We start from the raw sequence: 13,171 nt of genomic DNA on the forward strand, positions 1-13,171 counted from the left end.
CCGTGGCTCGCTAGTGCAACAACAAGGCGGGAAATGTGTCCCGTGAAAAACTCTCTAATAGCTAAAGTTCCTTGGGTGAATAATGTAAACTCACTACACCGGTATGTTTTTAGCGCTTCCATAAAAATATATAAGTTAGTACTTTACACTACTTTATATTAGAGATGTCCGATAATATCGGCATGCCGATATTATCGGCCGATAAATGCGTTAAAATATATTATCGGAAATTATCGGTATCGGCTTTTTCATTATCGGTATCGTTTTTTAAATTTTTTTTATTATTATTTTTTTAATTAAAAAAACATAAGAAACACAAGATACACTTACAATTAGTGCACCAACCCAAAAAACTTTCCTCCCCCATTTACACTCATTCACACAAAAGGGTTGTTTCTTTCTGTTATTAATATTGTGGTTCCTACATTATATATCAATATATATCAATACAGTCTGCAAGGGATACAGTCCGTAAGCACACATGATTGTGCGTGCTGCTGGTCCACTAATAGTACTAACCTTTAACAGTTAATTTTACTCATTTTCATTAATTACTAGTTTCTATGTAACTGTTTTTATATTGTTTTACTTTCTTTTTTATTCAAGAAAATGTTTTTAATTTATTTATCTTATTTTTTTTTTATTTTTTTTTTAAAAAGTACCTTATCTTCACCATACCTGGTTGTCCAAATTAGGCATAATAATGGGTTAATTCCACGACTGTATATATCGGTTTATATCGGTTGATATCGGTATCGGTAATTAAAGAGTTGGACAATATCGGATATCGGCAAAAAGCCATTATCGGACATCCCTACTTTATATTAGAAATGGCAACAGCCATAACATCAATATAGAGAAAAATAAGAAGCTTATCGACTACGGACTACAGTGGCGGACGTGCACAAATTTTCAGGACTTATGCAGATCCCAAATACACATCAGCAGGTACCAGAAGGTAAGAAAGTTGGTTTTGCATAGTATTGTGAAACAAAACACCAGATTATTTGTCTGCTAATGGGTGCAATTTTGCGGTCCACCATACTAATACTTGTATCTCTGACTACGGTAGCCGTAATGGGCCGACAATCCATCAAAGTCGCACTAAAACATTTTGACGGATTTTTGAGTGCCGTGTGTAACGTTCTTTATTTTCAATGGAACGTTTAAAGTTTTGATGGTGTTTACTGGCGTCATATCGCAGTCTACATGTATCTCTTATGTGTGACTGCCATCTACTGCTCACACTTACCATTACACCATGTACCAAATAAATTTGCTTCGAGGTCGGTAAGCACAACCACAGTTATTCCGTACATTCGGCGCACCGGGTTATAAGGCGCACTGTCGATATTTGAGAAAATGAAAGGGTTACCTTAAATAATTTAATCAACAAAGGTAGCTTGGATTAAACAATAACACTCTTGAAAAAATAAAACAAAATTCATATTATGCCACGTATTTCTGGTACAATAAAAAATGGCAGGTATATTCGTAAAAATTGCACAAAAAAACATTCATGAAGTTTGGTTCTTTTATGAAATTATTATGGGTTTACTGAAAATGTGAGCAAATGTGCTGGGTCAAAAGTATACATACAACAATGTTAATATTTGCTTACATGTCCTTTGGCAAGTTTCACTGCAATAAGGCGCTTTTGTTAGCCATCCACAAGCTTCTGCTTGAATTTTTGACCACTCCTCTTGACAAAATTGGTGCAGTTCAGCTAAATGTGTTGGTTTTCTGACATGGACTTGTTTCTTCAGCATTGTCCACACGTTTAAGTCAGGACTTTGGGAAGGCCATTCTAAAACATTAGTTCTAGCCTGATTTAGCCATTCCTTTACCACTGTTGACGTGTTTTCTTGGGTCATTGTCCTGTTGGAACACCCAACTGCGCCAGGGCTAATGATTTTAGGTTGTCCTGAAGAATTTGGAGGTAATCCTCCTTTTTCATTGTCCCATTTAAAGCACCAGTTCCATTGGCAGCAAAACAGGCCCAGAGCATAATACTATCACCACCATTCTTGACGGTAGGAATGGTGTTCCTGGGATTAAAGGCCTTACCTTTTCTGCTCCAAACAAATTCCTGGGTATTGTGGCCAAACAGCTCAATTTTTGTTTCATCTGACATCACATAGACAAAGATAAGACCTTCTGGAGGAAAGTTCTGTGGTCAGATGAAACACAAATGATCAGGTAAAAATTAAAATGATTAGAAACTCAAGACAGCCATGACATTATGTTCTTTACAAGTGTATGTAAACTTTTGACCACGACTGTAGGTGGCAACACAAGTGCCTACACCCAGGGGCGCCGTTAAGGATTTTGGGCCCCATGAAAATAATCTTTACAGGGCCCCCAACACAGTGTCATTATTTTTTCTGTATTATAATTTCATCATCATTAGGGGCCTCTCTGGGCCCCCCGCCATCATGGGCCCCTAGAATCCGTCTCCTTTACCCCCCCTTTTCGGCGCCCCTGCCTACACCTGACAGTGAATATTTAGTGTGAAACATGAAATTCCTGTTGCAATGAAGCGCAGCACTCACACAATGCCACCATGGCAAAACACTATTATCATGCTACCCACAGCTGTCGCCAGCTATTTAGACCAGTGTTTTTCAACCTTTTTTGAGCCAAAGCACATTTTTTTGCGTTTAAAAAATACGGGGGCACGCCACCAGCAGAAATCATTAAAAAAATGAAACTCAGTTGACAGTAAAAAGTCGTTGTCGCAATTGTTGGATATGACTTTAAACCATAACCAAGCATGCATCACTATAGCTCTTATCTCAAAGTAGGTGTACTGTCACCACCTGTCACATCACATCCTGACTTATTTGGACTTTTTTGCTGTTTTCATGTGTGTAGTGTTTTAGTTATTGTCTTGGGCTCCTATTTTGGTGGCGTTTTTCTCTTTTTTGGGGTATTTTCCTGTAGCAGTTTCATGTCTTTTTTTAAGCGATATTTTAACCGCATCTACTTTGTTTTAGCAATCAAGAATATTTCAGTTGTTTTTAATCCTTCTTTGCGGGTACATTGTGGACGCCGTCTTTGCTCCACAGTAAGTCTTTGCTGTCGTCCAGCATTCTGTTTTTGTTTACTTTGTAAACAGATCCGTTTTAGTTTCGTTCCGCATAGCCTTCCCTAAGCTTCAAAGCCTTTTCTTAGGGGCACTCACCTTTTGTTTATTTTTGGTTTAAGCATTAGACACCTTTTTACCTTCACCCTGCCTCCCGCTGTTTCCCACATCTACAAAGCAATTATCTACCGGCTGTCACCTATTGATATGGAAGAGTATTACACGGTTACTCTGCCAAGCTCTAGGCAGCACAGACACTCAACAACAACACATTATTTGCGGATTATAAGTACTGGTTTGCAAAAAAATAGTTTTTTAACCCAATTATGTGAAATTATATAATCTCCCACGGCACACCACACTGTATTTCACGGCACAGTGGTAGAAAAACACTGCCCTAACGCAGTGTTTTTCAACCTTTTTAGAGCCAAGGCACATTTTTTGCATTGAAAAAATGCAGAGGCACACCACCAGCAGAAATCATTAAAAAATGAAACTCAGTTGACAGTAAAAAGTCGTTGTCGCAATTGTTGGATATGACTTTAAAGCATAACCATGACTATAGCTCTTGTCTCAAAGTAGGTGTACTGTCACCACCTGTCACATCACACCCTGACTTATTTGGATTTTTTTGCTGTTTTCCTGTGTGTAGTGTTTTAGTTCTTGTCTTGCGCTCCTATTTTAGTGGCTTTTTCTCTTTTTTTGGTATTTTCCTGTAGCAGTTTCATGTCTTCCTTAGAGCGATATTTCCCGCATCTACTTTGTTTTAGCAATCAAGAATATTTCAGTTTTATCCTTCTTTGTGGGGACATTGTTGATTGTCACGTCATGTTCGAATGTACATCGCGGACGCCGTCTTTGCTCCACAGTAAGTCTTTGCTGTCGTCCAGCATTCTGTTTTTGTTTACTTTGTAGCCAGTATAGTTTTAGTTCCGTTCTGCATAGCCTTCCCTAAGCTTCGATGCCTTTTTTCAGGGGCACTCACCTTTTGTTTATTTTTCGGTTTAAGCATTAGACATCTTTTTACCTGCACCCTGCCTCCCGCTGTTTCCGACATCTACCGTATTTTTCGGACTATAAGTCGCAGTTTTTTTTCATAGTTTGGCCGGGGGTGCGACTTATTCTCAGGAGCGACTTATGTGTGAAATTATTAACACGTTAGCGTAAAATATCAAATAATAGTATTTATCTCATTCACGTAAGATACTAGACGTATAAGATTTCATGGGATTTAGCAATTAGGAGTGACAAATTGTTTGGTAAACGTATAGCATGTTCTTTATGTTATAGTTATTTGAATGACTCTTACCATAATATGTTACGTTAACATACCAGTTGGTTATTTATGCCTCATATAACGTACACTTATTCAGCCTGTTGTTCACTATTCTTTATTTATTTTGAATTGCTTTTCAAATGTCTATTCTTAGTGTTGGCTTTTATCAAATAAATCATACTTGCCAACCCTCCCGGATTTTCCGGGAGACTCCCGAAATTCAGCGCCTCTCCCGAAAACCTCCCGGGACAAATTTTCTCCCGAAATTCAGGCGGAGCCGGAGGCCACGCCCCCTCCAGCTCCATGCGGACCTGAGTGACGTGTTGACAGCCTGTTCTCAGGTCTGCTTTCCCACAATATAAACAGCTAATGATCGAGGGCGAGTTCTTGGTTTCTTATGTGGGTTTATTGTTAGGCAGTTTCATTAACGTCCTCACAGCGCGGTAACAACACACAACAGCAGTCAAGTTTTCGTCTACCGTAAAGCAGTTTGTGTGCCGTAAACAGCAACGTTGTGACACTTTTAAACAGGACAATACTGCCATCTACTGTACATGCATATGTGACCCACCCATAATGTGTCACATTTTTGTGTTGATTTATTTATTTTATTTTGTGGTTTGAATTCGTTTTTGGAGCTGTCATTACACATTTATCAGTATTCACATTGGTCAGTAGGGGGCAGTAGGGCGTTTCTTCCCAATTGAATGCTATCACCTGCAGACCGGAAGTGTCTTGTCATTCTGATGAGCGCGACCAGTCTGTGAACAATTGAAACGTCCTGTGTGCTTTTTCCTCCTGTATAACAGGTTAGTTTTGGTGAATCAACTCACTGAATAATATCCATGTGATCTTTATAAGTTTAAGTACACATTCTGATGGTGGAGCCTAACTCTAAAGTGTTTGTGAGTTGTAGTTTGTATTTGTGAATGAATCCAGTGCACAGCTGCAGTAATCAATACAAAAAGGCGATATGAGTGCGCAATGTTTATATAGGAACTTCTGATCCTCATTCAGACTCCAAATTAGAGCTCCCGTTTTCTTATTGATTTTATAGTGTATATTTGTATAATTTGTGTGTTCTGAAATAGTGACAGAGAATAGAACAAGGATGGACAATTCAACCCTTAACTCAACAATGAGTAGATGAGTGTTATGTGTGTGTATATGTGTAAATAAATGAACACTGAAATTCAAGTATTTATTTTATTTATTTATATATATGTCTAATAAAATATATATATATATATATATATATATATATATATATATATATATAGCTAGAATTCACTGAAAGTCAAGTATTTCTTATATATATATATATATCTTAACCACGCCCCCAACCATGCCACCCGCCCCACCCCCGACCACGCCCCCCGCCTCCCACCTCCCGAAATCGGAGGTCTCAAGGTTGGCAAGTATGAAATAAATGTCCCCAAAAAATGTGACTTATACTTCAGTGCGACTTATATATGTTTTTTTCCTTCTGTATTATACATTTTTGGCCAGTGCGACTTATACTCCGGTGCGACTTATACTCCGAAAAATACGGTACAAAGCAATTAGCTACCGGCTGCCACCTACTGATATGGAAGAGTATTACACGGTTACTCTGCCGAACTCTAGACAGTCCCGACACTCAACAACAACACATCATTTGCAGACTATAATTTGCAGACTGTATCTCACGGCACACTAGTGTAAATATACACTTCTGTACAAGCTGAACACTGACTACTCTAATGCATATCCTAGTTATAGTATGGTCCCTTGAGAATGTGTACTGCACGCAGCCAGAACTGTTCCATCCGCTTGGCCTCACCTCGTCACATGATTCAGCCTGCCATGTCCCCACACAGTGTGACACCGATAGCTGTGGGCTCACATAGGCAGGGCTCGGCTGGCCTCAGGGGCCGTGCAAGTGGGAGTGGGCTCCCATTATCAGAGCTGCCGCTTTGCCACCCGGCGGCCACGCCGGCAGCGTCGTCTCCTACCCCTTCTTCTTCTTCTTCTTCTTCTTCTCCTCCTCCTCCTCCTGCAGATTTAATTTCTCCTCCCAACAGGGAAAAGCTCCCTCTGAGGAGCGATGGCTATGCTGTGAACACAGATGGGGGAGTCATCTGAGAGATGGTTTGATAAAGTTGTGAATGTCAGGAGATGAAATCTGATTATTTGCTTGTATTCTTTTTTTTTTTCTTTCCCCGAAACCTCTCTTCACTGCAAAAACGAAAATCTAAGTAAGATGAAATATCTCAAATAAGGGTGAGATTTGCTTATTTTCTGTCTGATAAGATACTTCTTCTCACTAAGCAGATTTTATGTTAGAGTGTTTTACTTGTTTTAAAGGCCTACTGAAACCCACTACTACCGACCACGCAGTCTGATAGTTTATATATTAATGATGAAATCTTAACATTGCAACACATGCCAATACGGCCAGTGCAATTTTAAATTTCGCACAAAATATCCTGCTGAAAACGTCTCGGTATGATGACGCCTGCGCGTGACGTCACAGATTGTAGAGGACATTTTGGGACAGCATGGTGGCCAGCTATTAAGTCGTCTGTTTTCATCGCAAAAATCCACAGTATTCTGGACATCTGTGTTGGCGAATCTTTTGCAATTTGTTCAATGAACAATGGAGACAGCAAATAAGAAAGCTGTAGGTGGGAAGCGGTGTATTGCGGCCGGCTGCAGCAACACAAACACGGCCGGTGTTTCATTGTTTACATTCCCGGAAGATGACAGTCGAGCTTTACCATTGGCCTGTGGAGAACTGGGACAACAGAGACTCTTACCAGGAGGACTTTGAGTTGGATGCGCAGACGCGGTACCGTGAGTACGCTTCCAAACATTTGATCGCTTGGCCGTACGTGCGTGCCGCTGTGTGCACGTCACGTACGTAACTTTGGGGACTTTGGGGAAATATATGGGCTGTATGAACTTTGGGAAGGTGAACGGTACTTTGGGCTGTGGGATTGAGTGTGTTGCGCAGGTGTTTGAGTTGGTTATATGGACGGGAGGGGGGAGGTGTTTGTTATGCGGGATTAATTTGTGGCATATTAAATATAAGCCTGGTTGTGTTGTGGCTAATAGAGTATATATATGTCTTGTGTTTATTTACTGTTTTAGTCATTCCCAGCTGAATATCAGGTCCCACCCGCCTCTCACAGCATCTTCCCTATCTGAATCGCTCCCACTGCCCTCTAGTCCTTCACTCTCACTTTCCTCATCCACGAATTTTTCATCCTCGCTCAAATTAATGGGGAAATCGTCGCTTTCTCGGTCCGAATCGCTCTCGCTGCTGGTGGCCATGATTGTAAACAATGTGCAGATGTGAGGAGCTCCACAACCTGTGACGTCACGCGCATATCGTCTGCTACTTCCGGTACAGGCAAGGCTTTTTTATCAGTTGCGAACTTTATCGTCGATGTTCTCTACTAAATCCGTTCAGCAAAAATATGGCAATATCGCGAAATGATCAAGTATGACACATAGAATGGACCTGCTGTCCCCGTTTAAATAAGAAAATCGCATTTCAGTAGGCCTTTAAGGGTTTTGGTCCTAAATGATCTCAATAAGATATTACAGCTTGTTGTTGAGATGTTATGACCTATATTGAGTAAAACATGCTTGAAACTAGAATATCAACTGTTGCAAAGCTGTGTCATCAACACTCACAAGTATAAAACTACTTTTTTTTAAAGTAATAATTTCTTATTTCAAGCATGAAAAAAAAAATCATATCATTATGTCAAGATAATGGCACTAGCATTTACTTCATTTAAGAATATTTTTCAACATATTGAGCAAAAAGGTCTCCTTTTTTTTGTCTACCAAGAAAAGTGCACTTGTTATTAATGAGAATATACTCATTTTAAGGTATTTTTAGGTTCATTGAGGTTAGCTAATTTTACTTTACCGAATTATCTTGTTCTATTGGCAGATAATTTTGCTTAGTTCAAATAAAATACCCCTAATTTTTGTATTTTTTTTCCTTGTTTTTGAACACTGACTTTTTGCAGTGTTCTATACGGACCCAGCGCTAAGGCAGTAGTCAAAGGAAATATCAGACGTCCACATGCAGCTGCAACCCTTATGGCATTCGGCACGCGATGGTGCCACATGTGCATTACTTCACTGCGACCCCTCAGAGGACGGAATGTTTTTGAAGATGTTTTCATAACACAATGCGTGCTCGTTACTTGCCGTTTCATCATTTCGTCCTTTTGTCAGGATTGCGTCAGCTGGTGACAAGATAGACTTAGACTTAGACTTCCTTTTTATTGTCATTCAAATTTGAACTTTACAGCACAGATAAGAACGAAATTTCGTTACATAAGCTCATGGTAGTGCAGGATAAAAAAGCAATAAGGTGCATATATGAATAAATATATATATATAAATATAAATAATATAAAAAATAAATAAATATATATAAATATATATAAATAAATAAATAGATTACTGTACAGATAAATATATTGCACTTTTCCCATACTTGCCAACCTTGAGACCTCCGATTTCGGGAGGTGGGGGGTGGGGGCGTGGTCGGGGGTGGGGCAGGGCGTGGTTAGGGGCGTGGTTAAGAGGGGAGGAGTATATTGACAACTAGAATTCACCAAGTCAAGTATTTCATATATACATATATATATATATATATATATATATATATATATATATATATATATATATATATATATATATATCCTGAAAATATGCAAACAAAACTGTGTTTAGATAATTGATACTTCAAACTTGCATAAATAAATATTAAGGAATATAACATAACTTGGCTTCTGGGAGCTTCAAAATGTTATGTTAATGCTAAAGTCTTTGATAAACAAGCAATTATTTTAATAATTAAATATGGTCATTTTAAATGAATTATTAGGATAATTTAAAATTAATTATTTCAAATATGTTTATTTTAATGTATAATTCTAATGCCTGGATGTAATGAGGAGTCAGAAAAAATACAATTAATTTTGATGTATTTAGCAAAATATAGTAAAAATGTATTTAGGTGTTTTTTTTATTATTAATAAATATATTTATTTGTAGGTAAGATAAACATAATAATACAATTGATCTCTAGTCTGGATGATTTATTTCTTGTCACCCAGTTGTCCTCCCTCCTCACTCAGGTCCGCATGGAGCTGTAGGGGGCGTGACCTCCAGCTCCGGCTGAAAATCGGGAGATTTTCGGGAGAATATTTGTCCCGGGAGGTTTTCGGGAGAGGCACTGAATTTCGGGAGTCTCCCGGAAAATTCGGGAGGGTTGGCAAGTATGACTTTTCCACATGCGTCCACGTTTATGGATGTATGTTATATTGTCTTTTTTATTCCAGCGAGTTAATCCATTTTGGGGGGAGTTGAGGGGATAATTTAATTATGATGCGTTCAAGAGTCTTACGGCCTGAGGGAAGAAGCTGTTACAGAACCCGGAGGTTCTGCTTCGGAGGCTGCGGAACCTCTTTCTAGAGTCCAGCAGTGAAAACAGTCCTTGGTGGGGGTGGGAGGAGTCTTTGCAGATTTCCTGAGCCCTGGTCAGGCAGCGGCTTTTTGCGATCTCCTGGATAGGAGGAAGAGGAGTCCTGATGATCTTTTCCGCCGTCCTCACCACTCTCTGGAGAGACTTCCAGATGGTATACTTAGAGCTGTAAAACGGGAAGTTATGTTACATGAAGCTCGGCTACGGGGTATGTACAGTGCAACCTCCATTCACTTCATGGTTCGAAACCCAAAAGTTTGTATAATGCAGGGGTTTGCAACCCAAAACGTCGAAAGAGCCACATTGGACCAACAATACAAAAAACAAATCTGTCCGGAGCCACAAAAAATTAAAAGTCTTATATAAGTCTTATAATGAAGGCAACAAATGACGTAATGTCTATATTAGCTATAATAGCCTACTATCAAAATGACTATGTGTCGCAGGCTGAAGCAAATCTTTGTTGACAGAAATGTTGAAATGTAATATTTATTCTACACATTTTTACAACATTAGAAACCATTAGTGAATCAGAGGCTACTCAGAAGGTGAGATAACTCCTGGAAATTACTGGCTTTTATTGGCCAAAGTTAAAGGAAATGGCAGGCTGTTTTCTTTTAATTGATTTATTACAATCTTTGGCAAGCTAGGTAATGTTTGCTGTGGTCTGGAACAACATGGCGCACAAACAACTATCTGAAATGCAGCCAATATTACATACGTATAATGTGTCATGAGACATGCAAAACTGAATTATACAAGTAAAGGATATTAAATGAGCTCAAATATACCCACAAATGAGGCATAATGATGCAATATGTACATACAGTTAGCCTAAATAGCTTGTTAGCATGAATTAGCTTGCTGTCATGCACTGACCAAATATGCCTGATTGGCACTCCAACAAGTCAACAACATCAACAAAGCTCACCTTTGTGCATCCACGCACAGTATAAAACGTTTGGTGGACAAAAGGAGACAAAGGAGTGGAAGATTTTACATGTAAACAAACTGTTGCGTCACAGTCCACACTATGGTGAGTTCAAGAACCGCCGAAATTAGTAGGACAAAACGATGTTCACCAAATAGTCTCATCAGTGAAGCATACACACATTAAACATATTAAACAGTACATGTAAAGCGACTTTGGGTACTTAGAAAAGCGCTATATAAATCCCAGGTATTATTATTATTATTATTAAACAGTGGTAGTTCTAACAATTGGGAAGGTTTGTGTCATGTTTGTCCTCAAACAAAAAACATACTAAAACAAAAACATTAGTCCCCCCCCCCCGCCCCCCCCCCCCGCCCCCCCCCCCATCTTTTTCCATTTTCAATCATTTCACTAGGGTGGCACTAAAGAGCCGCGGGTTGCTGACCCCCGGTATAGTGAAACAGAGTTCCCCATAAGAATCAATGTAAACATAAATAATTGGTTCTAGCCTCGAACAAAAGTCCCTATTTTAGTAATAGAAATGCACACGTTGAACTTAGACACCTAACAAGGGAGTCATGGCTCAACAATCTATTTTTTAATCCAAACACAACATTACAGCAAACTTAACTGTCAACACACTAGGGTTGTACGGTATACCGGTACTAGTATAGTATCGCGGTAGTATTGAATCAAAAACGGTACTATACTCTGTTTGAAAAGTACCGGTTCCCATCACATCGTGACATTGCTGGGTTAACGAGCAGAAGAGCATGTTCGGCAGCGCACAATCACAGAGTACTCAAAAGCAGACACCGTGTGTAGACAAAAAAGGGAGAACGGATGCATTTTAGCTTAAAAATGCATCCACAAATCTTTCATCCTCGCTCAAATTAATGGGGAAATCGTCGCTTTCTCGGTCCGAATCGCTCTCGCTGCTGGTGGCCATGATTGTAAACAATGTGCGGATGTGAGGAGCTCCACAACCTGTGACGTCACGCGCATATCGTCTGCTACTTCCGGTACAGGCAAGGCTTTTTTTTATCAGCGACCAAAAGTTGCGAACTTTATCGTCAATGTTCTCTACTAAATCTTTTCAGCAAAAATATGGCAATATCGCAAAATGATCAAGTATGACACATAGAATGAACCTGCTATCCCCGTTTAAATAAGGAAATCACATTTCTGTAGGCCTCTAAGGGGGCCCAGTCTGGAGTGGGAAAAAAACCTCCATAGCAAAGTACATATACACATTACAACATCTCGAGATTTGCAACAGAGGGGGGGGAGTGGAGGCCACGGTGACAGGCTGCAGCTCTTCAGGCGCTGCCCATCCGTCCATCACCCCTAAAGGGTTTGCGTCAAGGGCGTTGGATTGGGGGTGGCTTATATTTTTGTGGATGCATGTGTGTGTAAGCCTGCCACATGTCTCTATTCAGCGGCCTTGATGTCGTGCAGTCGCTAGTCAGTCCAAAGTCAACAACAAGTGTGTGTCCATAAGAGACAAGGGAGTTTTTTGTGTCTTCGCCGCACTGTCCTTCGGGAGAGTCTCGGAGCTAGGGAAACAATCCAAGTTAGAATGTTTTGTATGTAAGTGAAAATAACATTTGCTTTTCATTCTAAAATGTCTATGACTGATCCTCAAAATTCATCCTGCGGGGCAGACAGTCCCATGTTATCACAAGAGTGTCCACAGTTCTTCCCACATCCTCCAATCATTTGTGGCAACTTCATCTGACCTTGCTCAAGTTTTACAGACATGCGCTTGTCAGTCCTACAAAAGGATGTACCAATTTTAGCGGTGATATGGTTGAACATCCTAAAGTTACAGCGGGTGTTTTCTAAAATGCATCGAGCCGTGTAAGGAATTTCAAGTCAGTCCAAATTTACGGGGTTAAACTTGACATTTTAGTTACATTGCCTACATGTGGTGTATTTTTGAGAGAAGACATGCATGTTTTATCTACATGTTCACTCTTTTGTGCAACGGTTCAGGAGTAGCTGACATCACTCAGCATCAAGGGTTGGAATTGGGGGTTAAATCACCAAAATGATTCCCGACCATGGCCACCGCTGCTGCTTACTGCTCCCCTAACCTCCAAGGGGGTGGAACAAGGGGATGGGTCAAATGCAGAGGGTGAGTGTGTGGGACTATCAGTGGTACTTTAACTTGAACTTTAATCAACAAATTTCCTGGCAACGTCACACAGAGATTGCAAGAAGAATACAAGGTAGTCGACACAACTTAGAGACTTAGACTTCCTTTTATTGTCATTCAAATTTGAACTTTACAGTACAGATAAGAACGAATAGATGTTGCATTAGCTGGTTGTAGTGCAGGATAAAAGAGCAATAAGGTGCAGATATAAATATTATTATGAT

The 13,171-nt window shown here is 39.7% G+C and overlaps 1 protein-coding gene across 5 annotated transcripts in view; it reads left to right on the forward strand.

Moving 5' to 3' along the window:
• lrfn1 (leucine rich repeat and fibronectin type III domain containing 1) overlaps positions 1-13,171 on the forward strand; it is a 706,779-nt gene that overhangs the window by 378,167 nt on the left and 315,441 nt on the right. The gene's annotated exons all lie outside the window — the stretch shown is intronic.

Source organism: Nerophis lumbriciformis, linkage group LG17 (genome assembly GCF_033978685.3).
Source record: "Nerophis lumbriciformis linkage group LG17, RoL_Nlum_v2.1, whole genome shotgun sequence".
Taxonomy (NCBI): Eukaryota; Metazoa; Chordata; class Actinopteri; order Syngnathiformes; family Syngnathidae; genus Nerophis; species Nerophis lumbriciformis.